We start from the raw sequence: 9,172 nt of genomic DNA on the forward strand, positions 1-9,172 counted from the left end.
TGGTTTGATTTTATACATATTTAATTTTGTTATTTCAAATCATTGCTTTTGTCTAATTTTTACACAGATTGTACACCGTTCTACAGTATATTTATTCACATAATAAACTGTTTATCAAATAGTACTTTTTGTTCTAAAAGGTCCAAAGTATGTTTTCCCCAATGTAAGCAGGAGGTGGGTCTCAATTGCTAATGAAGTGAAAAGTTAACAGTAGCGAGTCCAGAGGCTCACACACCGTTAGAGCGATGTGTTGATTGAGCTGTAAGAGCCCCCACAACTCAACACAACCAGATGTATGCAGCTGGCACACTGCTGACGGAGAACTACAAGTAACCTTGTGACCTTTACGCCTATCTATCTATTAATGCATTATTACTTTACACACTGATATTATAATACTGGATTTTAAATACATATTGTATGTATATTGTATATACAATATACATATTGCCCATATATGTCTAGTAACATGTCCAAAACTCACACATAGTTGACTGTCTATTTGTATGTGGATTACAAGTAGTAATTATCAAAAATGTGTCATTTTCTCTCAAAATAATAAAAAAAACATTAATTCACATATTATGCAACAAGTATTTTTATTATTATTTTATTTCATTTATTTCCTTATGCACAATGTGCCTATATAGGCAAAGATGATAACACACACACACACACACACACACACACACACACACACACACACACACACACACACACACACACACACAACATATATATATATATATATATATATATATATATATATATATATATATATATATATATATATATATATATATATATATGTATATATATATATATATATATATATATATATATATATATATATATATATATATATATATATATATATATATATGTATGTGTATACATCATATATACAGTATATATATATATATATATATATATATATATATATATATATGCAGATAAATATACAGTAAATGATTATTTTACATGGTAAAGTCTACTTTTTGGAACTAATGCTATTTTTCCAGTGTTTATGTATTGTTTAAGTGAACCTTTTACATTCTATGAATTACTGTAAAAATGCAATCAGATCAATGACCATGACTTTTAATCAGTAAGAAAATTGCACATTTTAGAGTTAATTTTATTGTGCATGCATACATTGTGTTTCCCAAAGAGCCAAATGAGACATATTCTTTGGAATTGCCCCTAAACATGGTACAAAAAAAAAGAAGCCTATCCATGTTAGCTTTGTGTCATATTTGTCATAATAAATAATGAATAAATGGAAACAAAATGAAATAATAATAATAATAATAACAATAACAATAATAAATGCAATTACATGTTTGGTTTATTCTGTAAATATGCAATCAGTTCAATGGACAATACTTTTTGTTCTCCATAAGTAATAACAATACAAGTAAATAAATAAATAAATACATACATAATAATTAGTGAAGTAAAAGTTATATTTCATATGGTGAGATAAGTAAGATTATCTAGAAAATGAATGGATGGATGAAATAAATTCAGAATGTTTATCATGGTTCTTCTTCTTTGTACTTTGTAAACACTTTAAGTTTGAAGAGTTTCTTGAAGTGGATTAAATTAGTACATTGTTTTGATTTCTTTGCTCAATCCATTCCATAATTTAATTCCACATACTGATATACTGAAGGGCTTAAGTGTTGTGTAAATGTTTTAAATTAAATTTGTTGTAATCATGAAAAATATATTTATTTTTACAGTTGCTGTAATCATGTTGTGTGTTCATACATTTTTTTTTACTGGAGAGCCGAATAACCCATAAACATGTATCAATAAAAACAGCTTACATGTCAGCTTTGAGGTATTGTTGGCAAAGAAAATTGTTGTCAGAGACGTTCAGCGGTTTCAAAGTGTGATGTAATGTTAAATCTTTTTTTATTTTATTTTGAAAAAGTCACGAGCCAATAAATAAAAAAGAATGCTGGCCACCCATTTATAACAACAACAAATATGCATAGGAGTAGCATTGATAACTAATTCATAACTAACACAGGAGCAAATGTCAACTTGCTGAGTTTGTGTTCAGTGTATTTTTTTTCTGAATATTATTTTTTCTTTCTCATCAGCTAAAAAAAGAATAAATAAAGACAATGTAAGAATTTGTTGCAGCAATCACTTGCATTCATTTCAAACAAATAGTGCATCGTAAAAAAGTACAATGACAAATATGCTATTATACATGTTTGTTTGATTTTACATAGTGTGTGTCTGCGTTAGATGGAAGGTGAGAAGTGAGAAGAGAGAAGAGATGGGGGTGCAGGGGTCCAAGGAGGGGCTCCTGGTGCATGAAAGGCGGTGGGTTGGTAGGTGGGCAGGCTGCCCAGTGAGCGACTGCAGTGGTGGTAGTAGCAGGGCACTGACTCGCCTCCTCTGTTTATTTTGCTTTTTTCATGTTGAACAGAGAACAGGTTCAGCGTGAGGTGAAACGGAAAGGTGTGTGTGTGTGTGTGTGTGTGTGTGTGTGTGTGTGTGTGTGTGTGTGTGTGTGTGTGTGTGTGTGTGTGTGTGTGTGTGTGTGTGTGTGTGTGTGTGTGTGTGTGTGTGTGTGTGCGTGCGTGCGTGCGTGTGTGTGTGTGTGTGTGTGTGTGTGATATATATGAGATACATGAGCTGCAAGCAATTGTTGCATATATTGCTGAATTATGTCAGTGGATAAGGGAACAAATACTTCTCAATGTATTATTATTATTGAACTATTCAGTAAAATAGATCACATGCAAACGTACAGCCAAGATCATAAACATATTGTTGAATTAGTACCATTAAAAACTACAACTAAAAACTAGGGATGTCACGTCAAGTTTGTTTTTTTTAGCCTCGGATCTGATTCTTTGACAAAAGTTTATAGAAGTGAAAATATTTGATCAAAAGTAACTAAAGTAAACACAATAACACATTTTTATAACGCTTATCCTATTAGATTTAGAATTTGTTGGTGTTGGTGTAAATCATATAATGCATTACATTTGTGGCATTAAAAGTTTAGATACATTTTCTTTAACAAAATAAAATAAATAGTGCACAATAAGCAAACAAAACAAAAAACTAAATAATTCCCTCAAAGCCTTCCTTCAGATGTTTACCTCCTGGGTTTGTAAGCAATACCAAAAACAACCACAAAAATGATCCTGCAATAATAAGAACAAGAAAAAGGAAAATATCGATTTAATCCCTTTAGTATACTGATACTACACTCGGTATCGATAGTATCGACATCTGGATCTATCACCCCTACTTTACACTGAAGCTTTAGCGGTTAGCTTCTTTTGTCGCCCTGCACGGTGTGTGTGTGTGTAGCATGCTTAGCCATTCTTTTCCCTCTAGTCCTCAAGTGGGAGAAAACTTTTCGCCATGGATTCATATCGTAGAAGTGGCTTCGCACTGTGGATAGACAACGCTTTTTTTTACAGCTTGACTCTCAAATTGGAGCCGGTGTTCTGGCAAAACATGCAATCCCCTGAAATTCCTGCAACTCCTGCACGCGTGTAAAAATAAAATAAAATACGGAAATGTAATTGTGTCTCCTTGAGTGTGAATCCATTTTGTAGGAATCTTTTACACGAGTGCAATTTTCAGACATGTAAACACTGAGACAAAGCTGCGGTAAAAATCTGTTAAAAAAAAGGAAAATGATTAAAGTCACCAGAAATGAGAACAAGGGCATCGGGGTGTTTGGTCTGTTGCCTAGTAACGGCGGCATTATTGGTGTCGCAAGCAGCAGCTTCGTCTGCAGAAGGAGGGATGTACACTCCGATGAAGATTACAGAAGTAAACTCCCTTGGCAAATAATGTGGTCGAATTACAACATATATATATATATATATATATATATATATATATATATATATATATATATATATATATATATATATATATATATATATATATATATATATATATATATATATATATATATATATATATGAATAATATGTAAATATTACATATATGTTATACTTTATATTGCTACTATGGTACATTTTTTGTCTACTTAATGCCTGCATTATCATTTCCATCCTTACCCTTTCCATCCTTTGAAGCTGAGCTACTGTGTGGAACAATTTTCCCTGTGGATCAATAAAGTTTGTTTAAGTCTAAGTCTAAGTCTAAAATATGAAATATCGTTACTAAAAAAACTAACTAAAATGCTACTGGTAACGACAGGGGCGGTTTTAGCTACAGGGCCATAATAGTGTACTAGCTGCCCAGGGCGGCATTCTTTAGGGGGCGCCTAAAGGATGAAGAGGGGGAAAAAAACATTCAAATTTATTTGTGCTTGGCGCTTTGCTCATCAGGTCAGGATATGTGCGTCAGATGGGCGCCCTCAGGAGAAACACATAAAACCAAACCCAGTCTCAAACATATAGCGGTGAGCTTGAGTTGCACCAGGAAATATTCAGAAATATTTCCCCTTGCTATGAATTTGCACTCTTTTATTTGCTAATGGCATCTTACCAAACACCCACCCACACAGCACTAAACAACATAGTCACCAACTCCAAACCACTATCTCTTTGACGCTGCAATCAACACAAACACGCGGCGCCACTAAATAATAGTTTGGTTTATACCAGGGAGTCTCAAAATGGGGTACATGTACCACTAGTAGTACTCGTGCTCCAGCTAGTGGTACACCAAATAATCCCTTAATTAAATATTTCAACACAGTGTTACTGTTCACACTGTGTGTAATGGTACAGTGGCCAAAAATATTAAATATGTGTGTTAACTTAAACCTCTGCCTTGTTTTTATTGAATACTTAGGCCTACTATGCTACTGTATTTTAATGTTGGTCATTATGGTCGTACTTGGAGAGCCAAGTGTTTTCTGAAGTGTTTAAAAACCACTGGTTTATACATTGCAAGATTACTGTTCTACATGTTCAAAAAGTAGCGGGAAGAAGCAGAGGGGAATTAAATTACTGGAATTCTTCACCATAGTTACTGATAGTTTCATTCCTTTCTGTACTGAATGAGTATGAGGTTACCTTTTTGTGTAAATAGTAAAATAAAAATAATAAATATATTTAATAATAATGTTAAAAAACACAAGATACACTTACAATTAGTGCACCAACCCAAAAAACCTCCCTCCCCCATTCACACTCATTCACACAAAAGGGTTGTTTCTTTCTCTTATTAATATTCTGGTTCCTACATTATATATCAATATATATCAATACAGTCTGCAAGGGATACAGTCCGTAAGCACACATGATTGTGCGTGCTGCTGGTCCACTAATAGTACTAACCTTTAACAGTAAATTCTACTCATTTTCATTAATTACTATTTTTTATGTAACTGTTTTTATATTGTTTTACTTTCTTTTTTATTCAAGAAAATGTTTTTAATTTATTTATCTTATTTTATTTTTTTAAAAAGGACCTTATCTTCACCATACCTGGTTGTCCAAATTAGGCATAATAATGTGTTAATTCCACGACTGTATATATCGGTATCGGTTGATATCGGTATCGGTTGATATCGGTAATTAAGAGTGGGACAATATCGGAATATCGGATATCGGCAAAAAGCCATTATCGGACATCCCTACATTTATTATACAAACGTTTGTATATGTGCAATCTCCCTTATGTGAAATGTTGTTGTTTTTTATGAATTGTAATTGAAACCATTGTGCAATATTACGCTAACAGTGCAATATTACTCTTCCCATGGCAGCTAAATGTACACTCCAGGAAAAGTTGTTCTTATTTATTTATTTAATTAGTTTTTTTTATTTGTTTGTTTTTTTCTGCACTGAATAGGACCGCACACAACAAAATTGTATGCTAGCCCTAGTGTGTTGGCCATGTGATGAGATGGCGACTTGTCCAGGGTGTACCCCGCCTTCCGCCCGAGTGCAGCTGGGATATAGGCTCCAGCACCCCCACCACCCCGACAGGGACAAGCAGTAGAAAATGAATGGATGGATGGGCTCTACAATGACTATAAAGGTTGTACTAAATCTTGCAGATGCACTCAATTTTAAATCGACGCCTTGTGCAGAATTAGCTATTTTTGGAATTCCACCAAACTATCAAAAAATTAAGCAGACTTTTAGGGATAGTATCGCCTTTGCATCATTAATAGCTCGGAGAATGATTTTATTGGAGTGAAAATCACAGTTTGCCCCCAAGGCCTCTCTATGGCTTAAGGACCTCATGTTTTTCTTAGATTTAGAGAAAATGTAATATAATCTAAGGGGTACACCAAAACAATTTGACTTGACCTGGGGCTGCATAATTAGTTACATAGCTAAATTAAAGACATTATATGATAAATGTAACTCACTGTTGACAATGAACCTTTCCACTTACCTCAACTCTTTTTGTTGTTGTTGTTGTTGTTGTTGTTGTTTTTATTCAGTGAACCAAAAAAAAGTGTCTGTTTTCTCAGTACCTGTATTATGATTTCCCTATCAAATTAATACATAAATATTATTTTAAAAAAAAAAACCGCACAAAATGTATGATGCATAATACTTTAATTGAATAATACAAAAATGAAGAGTAATTTAAATAAACTCTATCGATAAATTGATAAATCCTGCATTAAATGTATTTAATTAACAAATAACTGTATAATAGGTCCTTGTCAAAAACTAAACAAACACTGCAGGCTCAGCATTCTCCTTCCTCAAGTCCTGCAAACAAGTTGAACTGTTTCTTAAACATTATCACACTAGCTTACAATCGCAATGACATAAAACAGTACAATTTCATACATTTCTGACAGCCTATAATAATAATAAAAGAAGATAAACCAACCCAGACGCTGTGATATTGGAACATTACCCTGATGCTGTTCAGTCGAAATTGACAGGGCAGACACCACTTTGTTTCAATTTATGTCAGTCCCTAAATAAACTGAAGTTGGTATAAGACAATTCCATATTGTGCTTGTGCAATTGTGTGTGCGTGCGTGTGAATGTGTGTAATTGTGTGTGTGTGCTTGCACCTGCATGTGAGAAGTTGTGTCTTGGGAATGAACACTCAAGGCCAGTCTTATCCCCCACAAAGAGGAGGAGGAGGAGGAATGAAGATGAGGAGCGAGCCGAGTGAAGGCTAGAAGAGGCACAATGATAGGAGCAATGAGGGTAAGGGGGGGCTCCAGGGGGGGTAAGCGTTTGGGTGGACCACGGGGCACAGTGACATTACATCTGCCCTACAAAACCTCCCTCTGAAGCCATCAAGAGCAAAACAATTATATATCTTTTTAGAGCCATATAAAGTATCAGGGGTGTTCACACCTTTTACACTTGAAATTATTCAACATTTAATTAGAAAAAAATTAAATGTTATTTAAAGCCATGGAGATATTCTTCACATCATTAAATCCATTTAATGTGGGTCAAATAATGCTAAGCCAGAGGCCTTCAGGGGGTCTGCAGAGGTACTGCAGGGGTGTCCTGAAATTTTGGTTGAGTGGACTTTATATATATATATATATATATATATATATATATATATATATATATATATATATATATATATATATATATATATATATATATATATATATATATATATATATATATATATATATATATATATATATATATATACATATATATATATATATATATTTATATATAAACATATAATTATGTGTTCTTCTGCAATTGTTCCATTAATTTAAATGTCTTTATGTAGACATTACCATTGATCCAACACAATGTTTAAAAATAGCAGTGTACCTTGCATGTTTTAAAATAAAAACAAATAAATATTAATATTTCTATGGTCATTTTAGCATTTAAGATAGCTAGCTGTATTGGTATTAGTTTGATTGTCTGAAAAGTGATCTAAACATTTAAAAAGACGAACACAATTAAAGAGTATAGTAATTTTTGGGATTTTTGATTTTTTTTTTTACAATTTTATGAAAATGGTGAAAGTGTCGCTCAACTTTTCATTCAACAATATTACTAATCAATAAGAACCCAGGCACATATTTGCTTCAAAATTATTCAATATATATCGCACATTTTTCATGTTTTAAAAAACACAAATTAATGTGAAAGATGTGCGGTGTACACTATATCTGTCAGCTTGACAGCTTTTGTGCTTAAGAACATGTATTTATTCCAAATTAATTGGTGCTACTATCTTTAATACTAACATATTTTCAATTATGACAATTACGCCCCCTCAGACATTTTTCACGACTATCTTAACGGTCGACTAATGATCGATTATCTTAACGATTAGTCGACTACTCTGACTGTAAAGCTTTGAGGTATTTTGAGGCATGTGCTAACGAACAGTAAAGACAATAAAAATGATGACTATTTCAGAAATATTTATGTGACTGTGCTGCTCATTAGGCTGGTACAAAATAAAAATGACAATTCAACCTTTATTCATTTAAACGCAAGGACAGGGAAAGAGCTGATAACTAAGTATCTAGTTTTTATGGAAACAAAGGACAGTCAAAATAGCAGCAATCACAACAATTGCACAAGACAACACCGAAGCTTTCTGTGTTTCATAAATAGACAATGTATTTTGTAATGTATAGAAAGATGAACACATGTATGTAAAAAAAAAGTTTAGCTGGCGGACTTCGGCTAAAATGATAGTTAAAGCAAATTTTCACGCAACTCTCTATCTCTGTTGTTAGCTAGCTAGCTAACAAGCTAACTATCTTACCTTCAGATGTCCGACAAGCCTCTGCTTGAAATGCTCCCGCACCACAGACATACTACCATGAAAAGTTAAGTTCACTTTGATGTTTTTAGGGTGAAATGTTCCCATACTTACATAGTTTTCACTCGCCGTGTTGTTGCAGTGTTAACAGCTATTTATCTCTTTCTGTTTCTTGGCAGTCATCGGCCGCACTGACTGGCTCACGTTTGTTTCTGACACGAGCAATGACGTCACCGACTATTATCAACAAATTTGTCGTCGATACATTTCACCGTATTTTCCAAGCTATAGAGCGCACCGGTATTTAAGCTGCACCGACCAATTGTTTTTATTTTTATGTTAATATTTGTACATATATTAGCTGCACCGGACTATAAGCTGCTGATATAAGCAGGGATGAAAGATTTTTTAAATGTTTATTTACAAACCTCAATTATTTCCAAACGGTGCCTGATAGACGGCAGTAAAACGGCTG

At 33.3% G+C, this 9,172-nt stretch overlaps 1 long non-coding RNA gene across 1 annotated transcript; it reads right to left on the bottom strand.

The window, feature by feature from the left end:
* Positions 1-2,285: 2,285 nt before the first annotated feature.
* LOC133663890 (uncharacterized) lies at positions 2,286-8,895 on the bottom strand. The gene is made up of 3 exons (XR_009828428.1): positions 8,812-8,895; positions 7,007-7,113; positions 2,286-2,427 (listed from the first exon to the last, which is right to left on the bottom strand). It is a non-coding gene; the product is annotated as an uncharacterized LOC133663890 (long non-coding RNA).
* Positions 8,896-9,172: the final 277 nt, after the last annotated feature.

Source organism: Entelurus aequoreus, linkage group LG13 (genome assembly GCF_033978785.1).
Source record: "Entelurus aequoreus isolate RoL-2023_Sb linkage group LG13, RoL_Eaeq_v1.1, whole genome shotgun sequence".
Lineage (NCBI taxonomy): Eukaryota > Metazoa > Chordata > Actinopteri > Syngnathiformes > Syngnathidae > Entelurus > Entelurus aequoreus.